Source organism: Polyergus mexicanus, unplaced genomic scaffold, assembly GCF_030449975.1.
Source record: "Polyergus mexicanus isolate NDT 795.1 unplaced genomic scaffold, iyPolMexi1.0 SCAF_16, whole genome shotgun sequence".
NCBI lineage: Eukaryota > Metazoa > Arthropoda > Insecta > Hymenoptera > Formicidae > Polyergus > Polyergus mexicanus.
Window position 1 is genome coordinate 464,027 of NW_027223336.1, and position 26,720 is coordinate 490,746.

At 37.0% G+C, this 26,720-nt stretch overlaps 1 protein-coding gene across 3 annotated transcripts in view; it reads right to left on the reverse strand.

The window, feature by feature from the left end:
* Cad87a (cadherin 87A) overlaps positions 1 to 26,720 on the reverse strand; it is a 177,372-nt gene that overhangs the window by 51,893 nt on the left and 98,759 nt on the right. The gene's annotated exons all lie outside the window — the stretch shown is intronic.

The following is a 26,720-nucleotide window of genomic DNA, read 5'->3' on the forward strand; positions in this document are numbered from 1 at the left end:
CAAGGCAGCTCCTGTGTGATCGCGTGCTTCCTATCGCGTTCCTTCGTTCCGTCCCGAAATGCCGACAGTCCGATTAATATGGCCGTCCTCTCCCCTTTCCCCTCCCGGCCTTTGCCGCCGTTTTTATACCTCGCTCGCTTTATTACTTTCGCAATTTCCCGCGAAGCCCGGCCAAAAGTTGCTAATGCCGGCATTAAGGAAGCCGCAACTTCGACGTTTTAAGAGACTAACGGCCATGCGGGCGATATCTGACCGCGAACGATTATCTCTACAGGTCGTTCTAAAAGATAAAGGGATTATAAAAACGTCTCTTTGAGAGGCTCTAAATATTTTTTTCCCTGATCGTTCCTGATTCTTTAATCGTAGACAATTACAATCCGAGGAATCTCTTTCAGTGACTATTTATATTAATTGCTTTGAATTTTATGACACCCTGTATAAACAATGATTCTTTTATATAATTAATTAATATAATTAAATAATATTAAATATTTTAATAACGAAGCACCTCTTTCTCTTATGAAAGATAAAATTAAAATTACAAGATTGTATTTTAATAAAATCTTTGTACTTAAATATTTGTGAACAAAAATATAAAATAGGGCAATCGCATAAATGATAATAAAATATTCTTGAAATTAAATCAATTGACAAAGATTTTAATACTTGAATAGTTAATAAGAAATTAATGTTGCTGCTAATAATGTGATTAAGATTGTGTATTATAGCTTATAAAGTATTAAACTGTGTCTAGCCGGTAATATCAGACTGGAAATAGTATAATTTTCAATCTAATTTTCATACCTTTTTAAACAAATTTCTGCATGTCACTTTAAATCGTAAATAATCAATTTTATTACATATTGTAAAAGAAATAATAAAATCATTGCTATTTATAAATATAACTGCCAAAGAAAAGAACGCGTCTGATCACATATAGCCTTCTACTACTGACGATTATACATATATTGTATATATAGGCTGTTTTATTAAGAAAAGTATTGGTACAATTTTCTTCACGATAAAATAATTAAATATTTCACATATTTATAAGCATCCTAATTACGCCTTACCTGCGATATCTTACAATTATTATACGAAAACATACATCTATATTACAGGGTGCAAAAAATTATAATCTTCATCTATGACTTGCTCGATTACAAAATTAATCTTTTCTTAGTGAAAACACGTGATCGAGTGCTATCTTTCTTTACATCTTTCTAATTTCTGATGTTAGATATCTTAACAGACAATAAAGCATTATATTAAAATTTTATTATTTAATAACGGAATTTAAGTATGGAATTTAATAAAGAATAAGAATTCGTAGCTTAATAAAAACATTTTGTGGCTTCTCTAATTTACACAGATAATCCCGAAATTCAATCACGTAATTTTTCAGTACTTTGTTGAAATTCACAATTAGCGCGCGAACTATTTTCCGCGTTCTCGTGATCCCGTTTTCATTCAATTCTTGTTAATAGCTGCGATGCCGTAACGAGAAATTCACCGCACTGAATAAAAATGCAATCTTCGTCGGTTTAAACACCCGCATTCTTGTATTGCCATACACATCGCCGTGACTCGCATTTAACTTACGCTCGCATCGTGAAAAATTATCGTGCATTGCGGAACGCCGGGAATAAGTGGCAAAAAAATCTCGCGATCGCGGAATTAACGCAAAGCGAAAGATTAGCGAGGCGATAATTTAAGAATGCCGGTCGAGATAGATCAGAAAAAGACACACAGGACGAAAGCAATGCGTCGTCAGCTTCTATTTTTTCCGCTGCTTCCGTGGCGTTCTGAGATACGACCAGGTCTCTAGGGAACGAGAAGTTTTAATTGTCTTCTCAGGAGTGTTTCTCATCAACGATAAAATGGATAAATGAATTCCATGTTGTTCTATTTTACTTATTTTTTTTTTTTCGAGCGGACCAAATAATTTGCTAGAATGTTATGAGAGACAAGGAAAAAGACTGAATTATTCATGACACGTATGTGTGACATAATGGACAAAGTGTTCGTAAATGCAGAAACATGCCTAGAAGTTATTAATTGCTGAGACAAGTCTCGACAAAAGCTTTTATTTTTGATAGTATTATTATTTGATATTATTCGTAGACATATATACAGAGCAAAAAATAAATTTAAAACTAGAAAATATATTACAGCTCTTTAATATAAAAATCATCTAGTAAGTTCGAGTACGATCTTCTAAAATATTTTATATTAGACTTTTCTCTTGAGATACAGATAAATCGAAATTAATCTCAAATGTCCATGCCCTTTTTGTAAATACCGCTGTAAATGTTCAACGACCGTTGAAATCGCGCGGCAAGTCGAATCCTTCTCGTCTCGATTAAATGGAGGAACGGGCGAACGGAGAAACAATTAAACAGCCTGTCCGCCAACGAAAACCGATGCGGCTTCGCGAGCTACGTTCCGAACGCGAATTTCCACGTTCCATTATTGTCATTTCCATTTAACATTATCCTCCCTTCCTTTCCATCCCGCATCGTCATCGTCGTCGTTATCGTCGTTCTCCCGTAAAAGTCTTCCGAAAAAGAGTGCTTTCGCCCGAACACGCGCTGTTTCGCCGAATCTTTCGCGCTGAAGCGCGACTTTTCTCTCCCTACCCTCCTACCCATCGGCATTCTCTTCTCTTCCGTCGCGTTTCCACCCTTTTCGTCATCGTCATTGCCGTCACCATCGCGCTTTCACCGCGAGCGGTGGGACAAGGCGGCATTCGGATTCACTCGGTGAAATTAAAGCTCCGCCGCTCGCTCTATTCCGAGGCGAAATCTTTCAATCGGAAAATTAAGAATGGTCTCTCATCGTTGACCTTCGAATTTCCGTAAAAACCTAAAGACGACAACGATCCAACTACGATATGATCGGTCAATACCGCGAAACTAATCGTGAATGTATTTCGAAAACAACGTTACTCCCATCAATTAAAATTGTAAATAAATTCTGCAACGAATATATCGACCAACTTATTCTGCTGTTACCTCGCAAATTTATTTTATTGATATCTTATACTCGTTAATTAAATTAATTTCTTAAATCTTTGTTAATACGATTAATTGCAACTGCTATTCATCTCTTGTTTCCAAATTCTCATTTCAAAATCGATTATTATGTGTATCGAATTATAGCCAAATTAGGAACGCAATCAACGATCTGTGTGGTTTGAGGTAACAGTTTATCCACGCTAACTGCAGCCAAAATTCAAAATGAATGGCACATCTGTTTAATTAAAAATTCATATACAATTAGTTTGCGTATTATTATAAATATGGTCTACTTCATAAGCTATATTAAACTAATAATTTCGAAGCTCTGACATTTCGATCGGTAGTTTATATGCATGTAGATCATCACGAAATTTAAATTACTGTATATAACTATAAATATTGTACCAAACAAATATTATTTGCATAATGAGAATTCGATAAAGCACGCGAAATTAAATTTTACATTATAAAGAAGAAAAGAATGCAGTTTTAATAAATTGTATATTTTATCAGAAAACGCAAAGTAAAAACGCACACACATAACTGCAAATTATTTTAAATTATAGAAGAATATAATTATTAAAGAAAAATATTTCAGAAATTCGTCGTTTCTTTTAATTCATAAAAATTCTGATTGCTATTTATCTTTTATTTGCTTTCTATTTTATTTTGACAGAAATTTTATTGCAATTAACTTTAGTAGGAAATTTAACATACAGATAATCAATAATATTATATAATAAGAGTAAAAAAATATTATTATAAATAAGATTTTTATTCTGAAATTATTGACTCGGAAATTGGTCTGAAAGTTTTATCGATAAAGTTTGCCGAAACTATTCGCTAACGTCCCGTACACGTCGGATTAATTTCCAAATGAGAAACGCGCTCGCAGACAACAAGTTTACTTTTATGCAAACTATCTCGTCGTAACTGTCTAGCCGGAAACTGCGGCCGGAACGCGCGTTTGCGAGTTCACTTTGCGAGTTGCGATAAAATTTAACGATGCGCCAAGTGGCCCGATGCGCTCTCCCTTCTTACAGAAGATGAGACGACGCTATGTTGCTCGCGCGCGAGACAATGACACGTGGAAATTCCCTGCCGAGAGACGCGCGGCTCGATTTGATAAACCCTATAGATCGATAATTCACAGGAGCAGCAATTTCTCCGGCAACCGTTACGATCCACGTCCGGGGAGCGTTTTAACAAAGAAACACGCCCGGTATTGCCATAAATGCGTCCTGTCCTTCCTTCTCCCTCTTGCTCTCTCGATGCATCTTACGCGCGCTATGCAACATCTCTCCTCGACCTCGTATCGTCTCTGGTATATGCATAATACGACGCTAAAGCGCAACTCGCCCGTTTGCTGTTCAAGAAATGCTCGACAGCACACGACCGGACTGCTCGCGAATTTTAACATGTGAAATTAGAAATTATTGATGTCAAATGTCGATTGTGTGAATATTGTATGTATAATTTATTTTCATATTTTACGAATAAGTCAAATATCACCAGATCGAATATCCTCGCACGGCTTAATATAAGTTTATTATATACGCGAGTGCATCTCGCGCAGCCAGCAGCTCTAATGTCATCATCGAGCGAGACGACGAATATTATTCGAAAGTTTTCCCGCCACCCGCAAACTTGGAAATGGAATTACAAGTCGGCGCGGAGATAAAAACTTGGAAACGATGCAGCCGGCGTGCGCTCTCGCATATTCTATACGAGATCGTCCCTAGCGACAACAAAAATACGGGCCAAGTGCTCGTCTGTTTACCCGGATTCGGCATCGCTCGCGTGCGTAGTATAAAGTGCGGCTTCCGCGGTGTCCCTATTTTGATTCGAGGACTGAGATTTCCTAGTCTTCAACAAAGTCGCTTTTCTTTACGGTAAGAAGCATTTTAAAATATAAATAACGGGCGATATTATTCAAAGCGCTACGTAAAGCACGTATGTAAGTTGGATATAAGATCTCTCAAAAAATGATTTAAATAATATTATTTTATCGTAAAAAAAATACATATCTTGTTCTTTTTAATGTTATGCAAAAATAATCTTGCGTAATGTATCATTATCGTATAAAAAATCTTAAAAGATTTTTTTCATGGAAGACACATGGCAATAATACAGTTTTCATATTCCAATTGTGCTACGAATTATATATAAAAGATAAAGATATTAATATTCCGATAAAAGATACAAAGTTTGACTTGTCGCTACAATATTCAAATTATTCTAGTGTATTTCCAATGTCCAATAATTATTTCATAATAGATACTATACTGTATAGTTATTCTCGAACCAGGGCAAAATTTCCTCGCTATCCTTGCTATATTCGTGACAGGTCGGAGGTATCCTATTGACGTAAAACTCAGTTAAGAAGACTCGCGAGGTGAAGGCTCGCGAAAGAAAGAAAAATTATCCGTCGTCATGAGAGCGCGAACTGACGTTCGAGAATCGATCTTGAAACTTATCGGAGTTTATCGGGTAATAACCAGCGAAAGAGATGACGGAGACTCCGCGTGGATCCGACGCCGCGCAAGGTTTTGTTCGCCCCTTCCTCTCTACCCCTCCGTTTCTATACGATCTCATAAACTCTGCTATTTTATAACGCTTCCGACGATTTTTCGGTATGTGTAATACAGCGATCGGGCAGATCAATAACCGCAATTTACCGGTTATTGGTAATCGGAAAGTAAAGCCAGAGCGACATAGAAATTCCAAACGCGAGCGCAAGCAGGTAGCATCATCCCATTTTACTGATTTCCGTTTGAAAGGTTTTCGCTATTGATGCTATCAAATTCCTACGGAGGCATCGCAGAAACTACAACGTACTCTTTCTACTTGTCGCTTTCGTTTACAAAAAAAAAAAAAAAAGAGAGAGAGAGAGAGAGAGAGAGAAAGAGAGAGAGAGAGAGAGAAATTTTTAAATTTATCCAATAAAATTGTTTTTTTCCAGCAAAAATAAAATTTATTATAAACTTTGTTGTTTGAGCTCAAACGTCTAATCGCATCGTGTGCATTTAGTTGTGAAAACAAATACGTTTCGTATTGTTCGATATAAATGGTTCTCGCTTGACATATCGATTCTATTGTATATGTAAAACTACGGACATTTGACGCGCGACATCGCGTCAAATTTCGAGAAAACATTCCGAGTACCATTTCTCCATCGTATCGGGTCATTGCAGTTTCAGGTAATTATAAACTCGGATAAATGTGTATTCAAAGCAAAAATGATATTATGCAAACGATACCTAGAAAACGTTTTGCGTTTCGATAACAGCACCGATTTAATTAAAACTGTCAAGAGAGCAACGTGTACCCTCGCTTTTTCGTATCAACTTGAATCGATAATTCGTTTCTGGCGCTGTTTTACCAAACCGGAATAAACAGTAACACTGTAACGTCGTTTGTAAGTAAAAGAAAATTATACAAGGAGGAGAAGCAGGGGAAGGAAAGAGAGAAGATATAAATTTCGTTTTCGAACTATTGAATAATTCACAAGACAGGGTAGACATGCGGCCATCTTTCGAAATCGCGTCTGAACGGCAGCAAATCTCCCGATAATCGTTCAATTGTTCAGAGAGGATTCGATCTCTCTCTCTCTCTCTCTCTCTCTCTCTCTTTATCTTCCCCCACACCTTTCTTCAGCCAACTCTTCAACCCATTCGAAGACTGAGTTTCTGAGAAGTAACGGATGTGAGCCGAGCCGCATTGAGTTTCAATGACGACGGAGCTATTCGCGATTGAGGATGGAGGATACTTGGAGCGAAGGAAAAACGGCGCGTACGAAGGGAATATTTTATCGAAAAACCACGGAAAAGGATTATAACGAGCGAGAGAACATATCGTTAATAGTATGGCCGCATATGTGTCGAATATATATCCTGCTCTCTTATATATCTCATTCTACAAATAAGAGGCTCTTTTATCTTCTCCCATAGGATCATCAGTCTTCTTTTTCAGTCAAAAGAGTTTCAAACTTTCACACCTGTTTTCTTCGAAGAGAACCGACGCGTATTACTCGACGTATTGCGCGAGTCTAAAATGTCTACGAAATGTTTTGTGAGAACCTCTACTTTAACAGGCTCGGAGAGATGAGAGAGATCCGCGAATGCACCCATCCCTATCCGTAACCCAATCCTCATATACATCGAGACGATGCATAATCTCGGATGCGCGAAAACAACGCTACTGAGATTGTAGGCCGGCGGTTGATTAATCGAGTTAATCGCGGGATCAAATTTACATTTTACAAGGGCGAGTTCTCTCTCTCTCTCTCTCTCTCTCGCGGGGCGTTCGCTGATTGAGATAGATTTTCCATCTGTCGGTGAAACGCGCACGTCGCACCGTCGCCGCGATGCGGCTAATTAATGCGGCATCGAGTAATGTAATTCGCCGCGGTGAGATAAAAAAAATGTCCGACCGACGTGACGGACGATCGGTTAATTATTTCCTTCGCGTTGTCCGTCGCTAGTTTAATCTTTTTACTTTTAGCGTCCACAATTCTCTATACGGACGCGCCGATTCCTTCTCCAATTTATCATCTCTAATCTGATGAGAAATAAGACTCGTGAAAAATTCACATTTTTATACATTATATATACTTTCTGTTTGGAATAAAAATAGTTAAGTCAAGCTATCTTAAAAGCTGAATAATCGTATATATTGAGAAATATAATATTTTTCGATCGCGAAGAAAGAGAAGTGGATATGTAATTTTATAACGTACAAGATACCGACGTAGATAAAAAGGGTAAAAAGCAAGAATAAGCCATAATTTCTGCAATAAAACGATAAATGTAGTGTAATAAGTCGTATAGGGTAAACGTGTTGATTCTAAAAAAGCAGCATACCTATAAAATAGATATACATAGAGATTTATGTCTTTTGGCTAAAAATTGTTAAGTATTCTTAAAAATTATTTCTTATCAATGCAATGTTACAATTATTTCTTATTTATATTTTCTATTATTTCAACATAGAAAATAAATTGTATATAACTAAGCAATTTACTTTCAAATAAAATTATGCGAATAAATTATTGCACGATACATTAGTATATTCTCACGTCGTGTAATTAGATTTCACGTAGAACGTTAATATATATATCTATGTAAATGTAAATTTATTTCGTATATTTGTGAATTATCGAAAGAGTAGAAAGATAATTAATGTAGCCACACAATCAATCATTCTTCAATCTAATCATTTTACATGATTATAAATAAATATAGATCTCTGTTTAGTTGGCGCTGCACTGTTTCAACTTTAATACATGTGCGCATATACCTAATGTAATTACCGCGCTAATTAACTGTATAAAATGAATGAGTGTCGGGTGAATATTATCGGTCCGCGATGATTACTTTAATGGTCCCTTGGAAATTAAACAAATAGATAATTAAACCTGCCACTGAAAAAACATCACGAGTGTAAAGTTTGACTAAAAGATTGAAATATATTTCTAATTTCTCTGACTCTTGTCTCCTTCTCTCTCCTTTCAATTGTCAAATATCCATACAATTGTTCTCTGTTCAAAATTTACTTTTCAAAATATTAATTTAATATTGAGATAATCTTATCAGAGATACGTACAGATCCGCATAAATAAAAATATAACAGGATAATATTACGATCCCCATTAAATGAGATAAATTTTTCATTTACAATTTTCATGAAAAAAGATACATTAATGCACAAACGGAATATTATTACATGGCAATACACTCTGTAGTGGAATTCATGATAATATCAGTTATCGTTAATGCGAAAATACTTACTAAGTATTACCCATATCGACGATAAATATCTATTATTGTGTGTTTGCAATTAATTATAAATTGGGCAGCACCTAAATATTTGCGAAATTCCGAGCATAATGGTACTCTAATATTTCTCTTTAGATCCGAAATAAATTTTCCGCATTTTCGCTTATCAGCACTTAATTAAAGTTAGCACTCCGCGAGTACGGGAGAAACTGCATTTTCAAGGGTCGATAGACGACGAAGCGCACACAAAACCATGACGTTCATAATTACAATATATTTCACATTAAAATGCAGGCTCAAGCACATGGATATTTTACGAAAAATTTAAGTTGTAACTTTGCAAATCACGATTATATACATGATCTTATTAATACTTGCCAATGTAAACTTATATGGTACATGTCATTCGTAGCAAGATTCGTTTTTAATTTCAATTTGAGAAATATAATTTTTTTATAATCGAAAGAAAAATCTATTCTTTTAAGATTTTCATAACAAAGTGTAAATTAATAGATAAAAATGTCTTTATTTATAAAAAATCGGTTTTGCTAGATTTTCTATAATTTATATTTTTATGTTATATAAAGTTTTCTTATTAAACGAAGTTCTCTATACGATTCATATAATTTATATTTCCTTTATAGTTTCTTATAGAGTTTATAAATAATATATTTTATATGATCATGATGAGAGCATAATTCTCCGATCGTGCATCCTGACCCCTGACGTGTATCGATTATTCGCCAACTCACACATTTAACTCACGATAAAAGCATTTTTGTGCCGAACGTAGCCGTATATCATTTTTTTCTCGCCATCGCTTCCGCCGTCGATTCAGCATTCTCGCCATCGCATCCTCCAGATTATTAAACCGCGATAGTTCATCGGACGTTATATCGTCGAAGCGGCGATAAGCGTTCGCGACGCGCTATCTTTCTCGCGTTGTTACCGAACGCAGGCTCGCGGTCGTTCCTCCTTAGTTGTTCTGCCTCATCGCGTCCTACCTCATAAATCTCTCTCGCGCTCTTCCTCTCTCTCTCTCTCTCTCTCTCTCCTCCCGTCTCCATTGATTTCTGCGCGAGTGCCCGCCGCACAAATAATTCTCCGACGTTTTCCCCGCTCGCTTTGTTCCGCGCGCGACCGTGCGAATACTCACATTCGTCATTCAGAATCCGCGCGGGAACATTCGCGGCGACAAGATTTTTCTTAGGGGAGAGTCGTATGACCCGTGGCAGGATATTTATCGGTGATTTACTGAGACTCTCACTATGATACTGCGTTATGTAATCATATCGTATTTCGAAGACACAATATAAATCTGTACTATTTGTTTTTTGATTAAAATGATGAACAAACTTAAAAATAAACAGATATCGCTTAATTAAAAAAAAAAAAAATTGCAAAAGAGCAAATCAATAATATTTATATATTAATGGAGAAACTTGTCTCTGAGTCGAGTCAAAGGGAATGGAGTAGGTATTATCAAATAGAGTGCATCCCTAACTTTGAAGCGTTTTTCTCCTCTCTTCTTCGACAATTTTCAATACATATATCTTCTCAGAACTGATCAATTTTTTAATACGAGTTTTGTTTTGTTTCGTACGGCGACAGTATTTCGATAATCTGAATATAATAATCTCATTTCAACTTGATATATATATATATATATATATATATATATGTATATATATATATATATTCTTACAAAATCTATTTTGACTAAAGCCGGCTTTAAATCATCTATAATGCGTGATAAAGTTTGAAATATAATTATATTTCTGATTTTATGTATTGTTTAAAATAGGAAACATTTAGTAGTAAAGTAAAATATACACGTGTCCAAATCCTAAAAATATACATGCGTATATTAAGAAATTAAGATATGCGATACATGAAACTAAAAATAAAATTTTATCATGACTTTTGTCATAAATTATTATAAATCATTTAAAGCGGATTTACATTTAAATTCAATGAATCCTCTCTGCGACTTATCTAGGATAAATAGTTTCGAATACTCTTTTCTGTCATGGCGTAAGTTACTCGGTGCGATTTCAGCTCATCGTAACCCGCGTCTAGGAAAGATCGAGTATACTACTCTCGCAGTCCATTGAACGCGCAGGATGAACATCCTGGCGCGTTCGCGAGTCTTTTGAATTTCCATCCGCGCTGTAACGGAGCGCGGGAGAAGAAAGGCGGGGAGGGGGAGGGGGAGTATGGAGGGTAAATAATCATCGGTCGTTACGCGGGGCAAGATAAAGGACCATGCCGCTCGTCGTTAGGCTCTATCTTCGGACCCGAGATAGATCGACGTAACATCGAGTCGGTTTACGCTCGTGCCTCCACTCGACCTCCCCTTCTTCCACGCCCCTCTCGAATGAAAAATAACACCGCCACCCCCTAGAGAGATGGATACGTGCGCGCGCGCGCACCTTACTCGTTCGCGCTCAACCGAGGACCTTGATGGAATGAGCGAGTGGAAATTCCATTATTCGAGCACACTCGACCGTCCAACCGGCGTTATCTAATGGATGGGAAGAAGCGAGTACTCTATGCGTGATAATAGTTGAACTCGAGGCTCGTAAAAATTGTCGAACGGGATGGCAGTTGACAGAGTCGAGAGACGAGCAGAGTTCCATAAGTTACTGTCACATCGCATGTGGAATATCAAGATTAAATAAACACCAATCGTACATGTTCAAGTACATCATTACATCGTATTATTCCTACTCAATGGCTGCCTAATTACATTCGTCGGTATAATTATCAAATTTTTGCGCAAAGATCTCCAATTATGGACGTAACGGAGACTGAAAGGATCGTCACGTTTTTCATCATGCGAGAATTACACCGCTTCCATGATCCACATAAACGTCGTTGCTTTCGAGAAATCGATTTTCGTTATTCGACCCCCGTCGTTTCTTTCCTTTGATGCGTTTCCACGAAGGTATAAAGTTATAAAGTTACGTATGGCTTTCGTAAAAGCTCGGTATTCGTGTATTTACGTTAGCTCGTTGGTTGCACGGTACGAGTGCACATATGCTACCGCTGAATTTTTCATGTTCTAAGCAGAAAGGAGAAATTTGAGAAAGAGAGAGAGAGAGAGAGAGAGAGAGAAAGTTAAAAAAGATAGATGTAGTATAAAGATAAGTATTATGAATCCGAGAGCTTTTATATTCGTAATATTTATTAAACGAAAAATTAGACATATAATTTAAAAGTAAAAGTATTTATAATATTAAATCTATCTCATTGATAATTCGTACAATTATTTACTAATTAAAAATTAAAGATTAAATATTATTTCAATAACAAGAGAGAAATAATCTTATTCTTGTTCTTGCAGAAACTAATCAGCTTCTACGCTAACTTTAAGACATGTCTTTGTATACAGAAAAAGGATTGGACAAAACTAATTCGTCTTCGCAAAAGTTATGCCGCAACATTATCCAATAAAAAAATTACTACATTTTATTACTGAAGAAAACGCGATATATCTCGTTTCTTATCTCGTTATCACAACAATGCTAATCGATTCTACCCCAATACACGTTTTATTTCGCTCTTTTTGCAATAAAGAACAAGATGGAGAAACAATAATTGTGTAGGATACAACGATGACTCCGTTATAAGGAAATGGAGCAATCCGCCATTTATTTTAACCACTGTGTTGTTTAATGGCGGAATCGCATAATAACTTAGCGCAAGCGACGCGACAAAAGTTTTTATTTAAAAATCGAGAATGAGCGCGGTGGAGGGCTCAGGGATCGGTAGAACTCCGGTAATAGGACGCGACGAAAGTTTGACCGTCACAGTCTACGCGTGGAAGGAGGCGAGGACTCTTCCTCGACGACAGATGGTGGTGAATACCTATGGTATACGTTACTATCGAAAGAATCACGCGACAGAGGGATGCGCGGAGACGGTTGAAAAATACCATTTGCCAGAATCTCTCCCCTCTCCCCTGAAATTGCATTGTCATTAACGGCAAATTCTCCAACTTTCTCTAAAAATACGAAAGAATACCATCTTCCACGAGCTCTTTCAGCTCCTTTTTCTTATATCTCTGCCCGATCCTTGTGTAAGGATACACTGTCGTCGCCCATGATTCTCTACATTTCTCGTTCGCTCGTAACATTTTCATAATCATCCCTTTTTTATATCCCGCAAACGAGGAGATAATTGTTTATCGAATTATCATTCTTGTTCTGCTTACTGTCAATTGCTATGCTTCTAATTAATTTTTCTTCTGGCATTGAAAAAAGATAAAAGAAAGAAAGAAAAATATTAATATTACAATGTCATTTCTAGATAACGTAGCAACAGTTTAACGTTTGACTAAATTGAAATCGTTTATGCGCGCGAGCTTAAAATGCCGCTTCAACTAACGTCGCTTTCTAAGGTGGGCTATGAGAAGGGTCATAACCGTGCAGCCCCGACCGGACATGATCCTTGAGAGTGTTGTCATCTTACAGGGTGTAACATGGAGCTGTAGGAGAGCTCTGAAATTAGTGCGCACCGCGTCAAATGCAGTTTACAATGTAAATGGACTTTAGGACAGGGGATGCATGTTCGATCGATATAGCCTGCGGTCGGTACACCGTACAGTCCAGATAAATAGCCAAATTTCCAGCTGCGCATTCGTTACGACGATTAGGAAAATTAAAAGATAATTGCGCAAAAGGAATGGAAATGAGATTAAGACTATATCGAGGCATTTCTCCGATTCTACTATAATTAACAAAATAATAATATATCCATACAGCAAGAAAAATACGATGCAAATACGGTTAACGTATGTTATTTTTACATATGCAAGGATAGAAAAATACCGATCTTGTTTTTCATCGATACTATAGTTTTCATGAAAAAAAGTTTCCCAAGTTATTCGATAACTCGCACACAAAATGCACCAATACTGTATTTCAATGTTATTCGAAATATGAAAATTACAACAAAAAAAATAAAAGTAAAATAAATAAATATAAATTGTACAGATCGAGAAATATAAGAAATAATTATAAAATAATAACTAAAATAATACAGATATTGTTGATTTAAAATTTTAAATGTTTTTTTTTTTTACATATAGTGATTATAACGCATCGTGTGCGATTGACTGTTAAATAATTCGCGCGATAGAGGAAGCATAATCGACAGAATGGCCGGTGCTCAATCAAATTCGCCAAATATTAATTTGCCACGCCGCGGGAATTTCTGCGAATGTCCATTAGATTATCTCGTGGAAGTGAAATATGCAATAATAATCAATAGCTGCATTATAAGATCAAACGCCAAGGAAAATTAACCAATCAAAAAATTATAGGAAAAAAATTTTAATTTGCACAAACATGCAAGTGTTTATATAGTATAATGGTATTAAATTATACTATTGCATATTTAGATTGAATTCACATTCGTATGAGAGAGAGAGAAAGTGATCAGCGAACATTTCTGCAAAACGCGCAGAATTACGGGAACATCAGGATTTGGACTCAATTATAATAAATTGTGCTGTCAAGTCATTAGCAGTTGTTGAAGCAATACAGATTTATCCTTTAATATTTTTATGTTTAATGTTCCGAATAAGTAAACATATTTTTTAATATATTTCGTAATGAAAAAATCAGTTCATATAAAAGATATAAACATATAACGTAATCTATTAAAAAAATATTTGACGCGAAGCATTTATTATTTCGTTCTCAAGAATATAAGCGAAATATAAAATCATTAGAAAATCTGTTTTGAGAAATTTATTTAACGAATAATTAGACATATAACATCCCGTACACGCTCTCGCGAGATAACGAGCGATTAACTGTGTGCTTAGTAGAGCCTCGATAGGCGAATCCGGTGGATTTGTGTTCGCATGCTTATCACTAAGTCTCCGGAGTACATTGTTCCTGTATGCGCATTTACCGCAGTTCGTATGATAACGTATAGGGTACTTCGCGATAGCTAAAATTTTCGTGGATCTGTAAGTGCGGTAGAAGTAAACTGTACAGCGGAAATTAAATATTCGTGCTTACTTTAGATTTAACGTTATCATATTCTTGTAATGCCCTAAAGTGTATTAAGGTCTCGCACACATTCTCTATTTGCAACAAACTATGTATACTCCTTATTCTTTTACGCATATTAGAATTTTATTGCAAAAAATATATACATAAGAATAGAAATCTCGAACAATTCGATAAATTCGAGTTTGAAACATTTCACCATTTTTCGAGCGCGAATCCATTGTCCTCTTTCGTAGCGAAAGCATTCTTTCCTTTCATGATTTTTCATTCTTTATTGCAAAAAGAGAGAAGTAAGAATGTTGGAATCGATCAAAGTGATTGTGACAACGAGACGCATAAATAAAATATTGTAATATTTTAGAGTAATAAAATTAATAATAAAATTAAGTCATTTTCAAGTTTACACCACGAATAATTTATATCTTCGTAAATCAAGTTAGTCGCTTATATATTAATATGTAATCTTCCAAGCTCTGAAGCGCTCTAAAAGTTTCACGTATTATGAAAAAATTATACGCAGGCCGTAAATAAACTTTAATATCCGAAACGTGTGAGAGAATAATTGAATCTCATTGGTTTCTGATTTATTCGCGAATACGGCAATTTGTCAGGGTCCCACCAATTTCTAATCCATCTTCGTTGCCTCGCACGGCTACCGTAACAAGGATCATTAGATCCTACGCACGGCTGGGATTTCGAGAGCCGGACGGAGTTTTGTGAGTATTGTTGTCGGAAAATAGCGCGTGCATTCCGCCGCTTGATGGAGTGCACTTACGTAAACGCACGCAGCTGCGCCTAATGGCCTCCTATTTACTGCCATATCCCCGCGGTAATTATGTCGTCTACACACATTGAAAGATTTGATCCGAAAATAGGAAAATGCCAGATCGCGTTTTCATCGCGATATATAATTAAAACTGGGATTAAAAATATTAAAAATAAAATATTGACAAAAGATAGGGGAGTGTTTTTGTTAAATATAAAAATGTAAGTATACGAACGAGAAACAGCGCGGTGTTCATCCTCCTGATGAAACTTGTCCCTTTCTCGCGACGATACACATTTACGAGTCGTGTCCGGTATCCCGGATAATATTTACCGGCGATCGAAACTCGCGCAATCAAGTTTCGCAATATCGAAGGGCGAGGAAACGAGACAATTGACCTGGCGCGACGGCTGCGGCCGCAAAGTTTGTTCTCGCCTCGCGAACGGGCACGCGTTCGCCTATTGCTATTGTATCAGATGATAGCGATACCCCGAGGGGCGTATTTGAGTTTCGAACTCGCGCGCGAACTATGATTAATTGTCGCGGTAAGAACGCTGCGTTCTTCGAATTTCGTCCTAATTTCCGAGCGAACGTCCACATAGAGCGCCGAAATTTGTAGCCATCGACGAGAAAAGTTTCACGTGGTATTCGTGATTGATGAAGTAATGGCGCAAACGACGATAATAAGGACCCAACCCTCAACGATCTGATTTGTATCGCGCAGCTATCGATTATCTCCCAGCGAGCGACAGATATTTGTCTCCATCCGTAGAGAATAATTACCTGTCGAGACGTTAAATAATGGTCGGTGGACGAAATTTGATGAGACAAAAGCCGTTGAGAAACTTTAAAAACGATATCCATATTTGATTATCGTTTGATGAATAATAAATTTCGTTATACATATATTGGCCGTCCTTTCTCGCAATCGATCGTTTCACTCGAAAGCTAATCATATATTATACACATACTTTCTAGATCGACATTCGAATAATATTTTCATTATTTTAATCATCCCTCTTTTCTGTCCGTTAAACTAAGTAAAGGCTGAAAAAATATTATCGAGCGCAATCGGTGTTCGATGATTTTGAAAATCTTGAAATTCCATAACTGATATTCTCTGACGGTCATATACGATGTTACAAGATATCAGAATCCCGGTAGCATCGAATATCATACCGGACAAGTAACAGTGTCCATCATTGCGATACTCAACCATGTGTTATCTATCTCTCTGCGAAAAAGCGAAAGACGGTAGGTAAGCGCACATTTTCAGAAAAATCTAACTCCATACGTATGCAAAATAATGTCGAAAGAAAATACGTTGGAAGTCGGATAATATACAACATGCAAATCAAAAAAGTATAAATATGTATAGTTGGAGAGAAAGAGGAAAAAAATCTACGGTTGCATAACAGCACAGTTGCATTTATTAAACGCCGAGTCGGTCTCGCGAAGAGCGCTTCAACTATCGCAATTAGTTTCCCGTTCATACCGTCCGGATAATTAACTCTTGTAAATGAAAGTTTTATTAACAGCCTCTCTCTCTCTCTCTCTCTCTCTGTTCCCGGATTGCGTTGGTACGAATAACTCATCCAGCATAATAAATGCTCTCTAAACGTAAGTACGCTTAAATGTCGAGTCGTTTCAACGTGCCGCACAACACGCGCGATGAAAAGTGATGGAGTAAATTTAAATGGTCGGTCATACAACACGCGAGAACTTCGATAAATATCTCTTTTACTCCATCAATTAATTTCCGATATATTAAAACAAAGAGAATTACGAAAGTAAAGGATAATATAAGTTATTTGTTTTGTAAATGAAAAAGCGAAGATTAATTTCTAATTATCGGAATCAACATCCAAGCGCATAAGCGCGGAGTCGTACTTTTATTTTTATCTTAACGCTCTTACGATCTCATCTCATAAATCGTAAGGTTAGTTTTACATACCTATTACGCAGGTAAATGATAAAAGATAAAGTTGAAATGGCTTTCCAACTCATTAACATAAGGTTAACATTCATCGTTGAGGTCGGAATAGCAGTCACGTTATTCGTGTCTTAGCAAGTAATGATCGAGAGTTAAATACCAGCATGTATCCAATTTATATTTTTAACTCCGCGAATGATTTATAAATATTCTATTAAATCCAATTATCTCTTTCTATAAATATAGAAAGACAAGCGACGCTTTTAGATTAAAATATATTGAATAGGAAAGAGATATGGATTGGGAATAATGGCAATTTTACTCTGCGCATAAGAATAGAAAGTTTCCAATATTTTTTATTATACTTAAAAAGAAAATCAAGAATATATCGTTCTCTTTATAAAGATTAAAAATACTGCAAAAAATTTCTTTTCTAATGCATAATATTTAATTCAATTCAGTTCATACATTTGATATTGCAAAAAAAAAAACGATTAAATTTAAAAGCATCTCTATTCCTTAGTACAGATTGAAAATTCGCAAAGTATCGAATGATCGCGATACGAGGGAGGAGAGAGAGAGAGAGAGCAGAGAGATGAGAGAGGAGAGGTAAAGGCGAGAACGGAGGTAAACGTGATCGTGGGTATCGCGAATGTCTGACACAAACGGCTCGTGAAAACGAGTTGAGAAACTCACCCTGCGCGCTCCCGGGGACTTTCGAAGCTTCGGCGGCTGTCGACAGCCCGAGGGGATGCGAGAGACGAGGGTAACGAGGCCCGTAACCGAATTTCCAGATCGCCCGCGCACTTCGTCGACAATCTCAGCCCTCCTTCCGGGGACGCGCGCCGCGAGATCCCATTCTCGCGAAGTGGAGCGAGAGATTATGCATTGAAGCCACCCCTCATCTCAAGAACGGAGAAGTGCCACTGATTGGCTGAGTTTCGCGTCGACGGCGATAGCGTGCTCTCGATCGACGGGGACGGGAACCATCGTGTTCGCAAATCACCTGCGGGCGATGCGGGGAACAGGATCGGAAATTGCGGATACTGAGTAAAGAGAGCATAGAAATTGAGAAATTGAGTAAATTTTATATCTCTAATTACGGCAAGACGCCCTTCTCTCTGTAATTTTAATATAACGCTCTTATCTCTCTTAAAACAAAAACAAAACAAAAAAAAATTAATTTAATTTCAAGCCTTTAATACGAAGACCTGACAAATCGTAAAAATATGCTTAAGAGATATATGTGTATCATTGTGTTAAATTGACATTTAATTTAGCTATTTTAGTTGAAATTTGTTAAAATTATTTAAAAATATATAATTGCGATTAGTGATTTATAATTATCTCTAACGAATCAATTTTTTTTTCAATTTCTGCGACAACGGCGATATCATCGCAAGCAGCACGCTGCATCCGCAAAACTTTTTCATCGCGCTTCGTCGCAATTTCTCGACCGTTGTTACAAGATTTTCGGCGCCAGGTGGTAGACACGCGCGACGCTTTTTCAACATAGTTTCCGAACACGAGTCCGGCAGTTTTTTTTTCGTCTTTTTTTTTCGATATTTTTCAACGCCGTCAATACCATCCCTCTCCGTTCCGCGACTCATCCGCGCGCGAACGAAGATGAAGTGGCGTTCGATCTCCGTGAACCGAGTTATACCGGAAATTTTCGATACTCAGCACTTTAATCTCGCCAAGCCTTCCCCTTGAAGGGCCCGGGGAAAGGGGATGAAACCTCCAAAGTTCGCTACCAGCAATTAAGGATCGCTCCTCGAACGCCGAGAGCCATCCGATCGGACACCGCGGAAGCCGCAGGCATCCTTAATAAGGATGTCACGGAGACAGGCGAAAGTTGGTTCGCTCGAATTCCATCCGCGATGCCGCATGCTTCTATTCGCTACATGTTCTTACTTCATCCAACTAACTTCCTACGAAATACCAAGATATAATAGCTCTATTAAAAAAAATTGCCGCGATGTATATTATATAAAATTACGCGCAAAAAATTATACGGCAACAGCTTTGCACAATTCACATTATAGAAAATATCCGATAAAATAATCGAACTATTATAAACAATTTTAAATTATATTCGAGTTGAACGGAAAAAGAAAACGCTAACGTTATTTTCCAGCTATTAACTTGGAAAACGACGTCTACGGCGGGCGAGAGACGGTCGATGAAAGACGAGCGATTTAAGTTCGATTGTTTCCTCTCGACGCGACGGACGTTGCTCTCGCACGGGAAAGCTACGAAAATGCTCTTATCGCAAAGAGGATTTTCCTAACACCGTCCGCCAAATCTTCCATGTCGAACGTGCATGAAGGGTAAGCACCCCCCTCTAATCTTCGTTTCTACCCTTCCCTCGCTCGCATACGCATACATCGCCGCGAGGCATCCGATCTTTAAATCCCCTCTCGATCGCTTCTCCTCTCGAGATACTTTACAATTTATTCCTTCGTCGATAGAATCCGAGATAAACGCTCGGTGGTTTCGCCAGATCTTACAAAACCACCGACTAACGATGACAAATCGTTGAAACACTTTGCTCCAAACGATTCCGAAAAACTTTGACTTCAAAGTAACACGATGCCCCGCAATCGAGTAGTCTTGCAATTTCCATGATAGAGTGAATTTTCGTAAGATAAATGTTGTTTGTCACGTGTGTAGATTTGATAATATTTTATTAAAATGAAAAATTAAAAAATTATATTAATCGAGAAATATATTTAAAATATACGAGAAAAGTATTTGCAGATATTGATTTTTCTTTTTGTAAATATGTATTTTAATATATTGTATACCTTTTCCCATTTTATTCTAATTACGATTACAATGAGAAAAATATACACAGAATGAAATAATATATTTTAACATATAAAGAATACTTTTTTTAAAATACATTGAGAGCGCGCGTTCTTTCTTTAAATTTTCATGCAAATATCCGGATGCGTAATCAGAATAAATGTAATGAAATTATAATAATTGAAATTTCAAATGATTTGTTACATCATTAAATTAATATGTACCATATACATTTATTATAGATATTGTGCAGTTAAATGAATAACAAAATACGAGCAAATAATGCCAGGGCGAGGATTTAGCAAACTCCAAGGTTTACCATTTCTGAGTAATCAGGCAAAACGAGGAGATTATTAAAGTGGTATTTAAAATTAAACTATATTTATTTATTATTTATTCAAAATGCGAATATTTCTCTGAATATGATATTTTCCTCGTGTCGTACGTATTCAAGAAAAATGCACGAATTATTATTATTTTTGTTTTTGCATGTGCAAAATGCAAAATGCATTTTAATATTGTGACATAAATAAAAAATGATGTGTGTATATAAAACTTAGTAAACTTCAATAACATATACGTAGATAAAATCGTTAAAAAATTATAAACTCTTACTTTCGTTATTCAGAGCTAATTCTAATTGTAAATTAGCATCATTTTTTATATAAAAGTTGTATTCGCAATAAATTTGGAGATTAGTTTCTAAAAATATATCGCAACTTCGTCCAATCATCTTATATGTAGTATCTCTCTCGTTTAAATATCTCATCGCTGCTTCATAGCACTTTTAATTCGTTTGTTCGCTTAATTACGAAGCTTCGATACAATTTGAGAGAAAAGAGATCAATTTTGTACGTCATCGGTAGACTTTAATATCATTCAAATTACAATTTCGCCCTTCAAAGTTTACTTTTTACAAGAGGGACAGCGAACTTGTTGACGAACTTTATGCCACTGATACATCTTCTTATCAACATGAAACCGATATAACTTGGATAGGGAAATGAAGAATGGAGGGAGAAGGAGAAGGGGAGGGGAGTCTGAGTTTAAATTTAAATTGAGATAGAAGTCGGATGGATCGGCATGTATACATGAGTAACTTGTAAAAAAAACTACGACTCGGAGAGGCGAACAAAAGTTATTATCAATTGTCAACGAGAGAAAAAAAAATTAAACGTTTAACATGAATTTAAATTTCCAACATTTGCATGTAATTTGACGAGAATAAACTAATTATGAAGAAATATGATGAATACCGAGGGAACAACATGATCTGAAAACGGAAAACATCAATCTTATCCATCAAGCTCGATTAACGTTTATCATTCATCAAGTTTATATTTAAGATTATACGCATGATATTTCTCAGTGTCTTCGCTCGCACAACTCGGCACAACCTCTCTCGACTATATATATATATATCATTTAATAAATCGCGACTTAGCGTTTCTTAACGAAAATTTTTTCGACCTTTATATTTCTTTTTATAATTTTGCAATTTTCAGCATTAAATATCGTTGTTGTTTGGATCACCAATCAAAATTCTGTTGAAATCTGCTTAAAATAAATCTATTTTCAACAAACTCTGTTAATAAAACAAAAATTTTTTTAAATGAAACATTGGTTTTTTATTTTTATAAATTTTCGATTTCGCCAGCAATCCGAATTATCGTTTTTGGATGGCATCTTTTTACAACGAGCGATACACCGGAAAGGTACAATGCGTTTTATCAAGCTCGCTGTTCAAAACTCACTCAGTTTTTTGTTACATGCTCTACTGATTTGTTGAAATCAATCATTTTTACGACCATCATTGCAAAGTACATGCGTCGACAATAGATAACTTTATGTTTGTCGATAAAACCGTATGCGTGTATAATTGAAAAATGAATTCGCGTTGAAACGTTGCACAAATATAAAATTTATTAGTTTTTTCATGCAAAAGTATAACAAACATACTCGTATATGATACAATAATATTTGTAATAATTGTCTTTCTGTCTCTCTGTTATATTACATCAATGTTTTATTATGTTTAATTAATATTTTAATGAGAAAATCTCGCACGATTGCCATAAATATACAAATACAGTAATACGAAAGTCTAAATTATTACAATTGTTTAAAAAATTTTTGTTGATTCGAAATATTTTTTTACGATCTAAAAAGATCTAATATTAAATTAATCTATTTACGTGTAAATTTCCTTTTCAAAGAAAGTCCTCGAAAGGAGACTTAACGAATTCCAGTTTATCTACTCGCGATGGATGCACTCTCGCGGAGCTTTCTTCCAGCAACATCTCGCAATGAACCTTACTTTCTCGACCCGCGCTCGCAACAAATGACCGTCGTCTCTCGCCGCGTATCTCGGCGAGATGGTCCGGAAGCTAAAAATCCGGAAGCTGAAAATTATCTCTCAACGTCCGACGCGCGACCGCGTTTCCCAGTTCCGACGTTCCTCACGCGACTTTGGTTTTCCGCATCTGCTGGAAAAATCTTTTCCCGCTCGCGCTTGCTTCGGCGATGATGAATAAAAGTCCTCGTACTCATGTATGCCTCGAAAGTGCGCGCGCGCGTATTTGTGTGTGTATGCGCGCGCACTGTCGACATTATTAAATTCCTTTCTATATTACATTTTCTCGGAGAGCGAATGTAATCTTCCGAGCCCCTTTTTCGTCCCTCTCGCCTCCCCCGTGCTTTCCTCCTCCGCAAACCGGAAGGAAGAGGTTTTCCTACCCTGCGTCGAGGTAATAAATACCCCTGAACAAATTGCTTCTGCCATTTGACATCGGCTCGGCCGACAATGACCTAATAAGAATCACATACAGGAATTCCCAGCATGTAGAGATACATGCGCCTTTCCAAGCGGCATTCCGTTCAGCTCGACCACCCGTTATTCGTCCGTTATACGTTGCCGATGAATAGAAATTTTTCCCGGATATTGACAGCCCTTCAACAAATTATTTCCGAACAAACAAATGTTTAAAAACAATATTTTCCGAATCTGTGACTATTCTATGAATTTATAATCGTATTAAAAATGAATCCAAAACGCAATGGCATTTTGCGATCGATGAAAGACAATGTTTTCAATTTTTAACATCCATCTAAAAAATTGTTAACCCTTCAAAATACTTATTTCCGTTAATTAAAAAGTGAATCAAAAATTATATTTTGCTACAATTAATTCGTAGCTACATTTGTGTTTTATTTTTCCTTGTCAAATACGAAATTATAAAATAAAATAAAAATTCTCTTTTTATCTAAAATACGATAGAGAATATTATTCGTTTAAGATTCAGATATACACCGTGCACTATTACAGATTCGTCGTCGATATCGACAATATAAGATAATATCCTGGCGACATCCTCGATCGGAATCGATAGTACATTGGCTTCCGACGCACTCGAAGCACACCGATTCTGACGAGTATGTGCGAGTGAAATACGCATGCATACGTATATCGGTATACGCATGCACACGTAATAGGGATGGAATGAAGCTCGATACATACTCATGAATCTGAATCAATCCAATGCCCAAGTGTCGTTACATTGAAAACGCGTATAATACTCGAAAAAATTTCTGTTTCATTTCAAATTTCTGTATTATACTTATAAAATACTTCAATCTCGCAAAGTGCTCGGCACACAATCAAGCTCCTATTCAATCGCGAGATAACTATATCCAGAATTTAAAAATTGCATTGCAAGTACACCTCAAATTTTATAGAGACCGATAGAAATAAAACTCGCAAACATTATTATATTTTTGCAAATTGTATTACGTAATAAAAAAGGAAAGGAAAAGAAAAGAAAATATTTATGAATGATAATTCGCAAAACAATATTCGCTTGCACTTTGTTAAGCCATCCAAGTATCTATATTATACATTTTTATAAATAACAATACTATTTTTATTACTTACATATTGCAATATGTTTCGTTTCATTTCTACTCGATTAAAAAATCGAATGCCATTATTTCTCTATTTATAGAGTCAATATTATCCACAATATATTCGATTCCGTCTGTACTCGCATACGCTTCGGAACAGATGCATGCACACGTACACAGACTGTGAGCCTGTATTATTAGCGCTATACGCCGTTAAACAATTGCGTTCGACTGGATGCACTAATTACGCTTGCATTCCGGAGTGCGCTAAAGTCATGAATTTTCAATATCGTGCGCGAGCACCAATTATCAAGTCGCTTTCGATAAAATCGGATCTCATCCTTGAGTCGTTTCGCAGCGAGAGTGGAGCGGCTCTCTGCTTCTCTCATTACTCATCTCTCGCTGACGTATCGCTATTTAAACACATCTTCAACACATTTGCAGTTGATCTACGATCTTTTTCTAGCGCTATGGAAAATTTACGCTCGACATTTCTACCATCGAGTGGAAAGATTCGACTTTACGTCGATCTAAAACTTTTATCAAGAAGATTCTCAAGCAGATTATTTCTTTCGAAGCAAGTACATTCGCAAAAATTTCCCGACAATCTTTAAATCATCTTTAGATTCACATCATTTTGTTCTTAAATGAATAAAAATTAAAAAAAAAAAGAAAAATTACACTCGACATAGAACGTGTATCTTTCTCAGCTATCAACGATCACGTTTCAAAAGCCGAACGCGTGGAAGCGACGTCTCAACAAAGCTTCCAAGGAAAAACTGATATTTTTCGGCGAGTCGAAGGGAACACCGTTCAATCTTATCCCTCGCCCCCCGGTATAATATGCCGCGAACGTACCGCGGTTGCTACAGACTTGATTGATAGCAGCGTCGGTTTATCCGCCGATAGTCCCATCTCCCCCTCCCTATCTATCCCTCGTCTCTCATAACCGTCGGCGAATATTCTCGATACGTTCCCCGTACGGGCACATACTACAATGCTCGTTTCGTTTTCCCAGGCGCGAGATTGAGGTGACCAAGGCTCCGATATATATCGTCGCACGCAAGAGCGACGAAAGCCCTTTTACATTCGCGTAACAGAGACAGGGGGAATCGCAGTCGTGTCGCGTCGGGATGGCGAGAGGGCACCGGCCGTGCGCAAATTACTTGAGGTTTCCGGCAACTGGCGCTAATTGAATTCCCCGATGAATCGAACTCTACATAGGGCACCCGAGCGGAATATTGGCTCTTTTCAACGGCGCTTTCAATGGACACTCGACCGACCGGACGGCTGGATTCGACTGACCGTGCCCGATGCGGTCTGGCTAGGCCGAAACAGAGAAAAATGGAGAGATGTGTACGCGGAGAAAGAGAGAGAGAGAGAGAGAGATACAATCCATTAACGCTACGTTACGTCGATAGATGCGCAAATTTATATAAAATTATTCAAAATTGAAGAAACGAAAAAAATTTTTAAAGATAAAAATTTTTAATATGTATGATGAAAGGAAGAAAGAAGAGAGAGAGAGAGAGCAAGAAAAAGTGACTTTTATAACTTGCACAATATTTAAAAAATTTTATTGAACATATATTTGTAAAATAATAAATCTTTTAAAATATTTTCTAAAACTTTTTCGAAACACGATTTTCCGCGAGTCTTCTCGAGAAAATAAGATTTCATAAATATTTCATCATCCTAAATAAGATGATATTGCGAGTGTATATTCTGCAACAGTGTTCTATATATACTGCGTTAACGATATATTTATTAAAAAAAGAGAAGAAAAAAATAGCATATCCAATAGCAAGTTGAATTCCGCGATGAGTCTTAAACGCGAAATGAAATACGGCGATTCGTCGTCTTCTATAAAGGGATGAGGAGAGATATATGTGTGTATATATGTATATCATATAAATATAATATACACCTGGGGCGCGATTATCCGAGCAACACGATGATGCGACGTGAGGCGCGATGTAACGTCGCGACGGTGACGTTGCAAACGTGCGTCTGCAGCCCGCGAGATAAAAGCCGCGTCCAGACGGTGGATAATTACCTTGCCTCTGGCTGATGTCGCGCATGTAGTTGTTATCGGGGTGTCGGGGTAAACAGACGGACAAGAGGTTGAGAAAGAAGAGCATAGGGGAAAGAGAAAGAAGGAAGAGGGGGGGAGGGAGGGAGACGACCGGCTCTTCCGGTTCTCGCTTTCGCGTCTCTCCTTTCATCGTCTCAGGTCGCCGGTGCAAATTAAATGACCGCGAAGGCGCTTTGAAGTTGGAAGCTCGCCGCGGGAAGCGAGTAATTTATTCCCCGTGCTCTTCGCGACGTGGAGCCGCGACGCGAACAACCGACGGCCACGTTCGCTGATTACGGCAGCGTCAGACGCGTTAATTCACGACGGCAAAGCGACGGGACCGGCGGTTTCGCGAGCGGATGAGCGCGGCACGCTTTTCTCGTCGCGGCTCAGAGCCGCATCAGCCATTTTGCATTCCG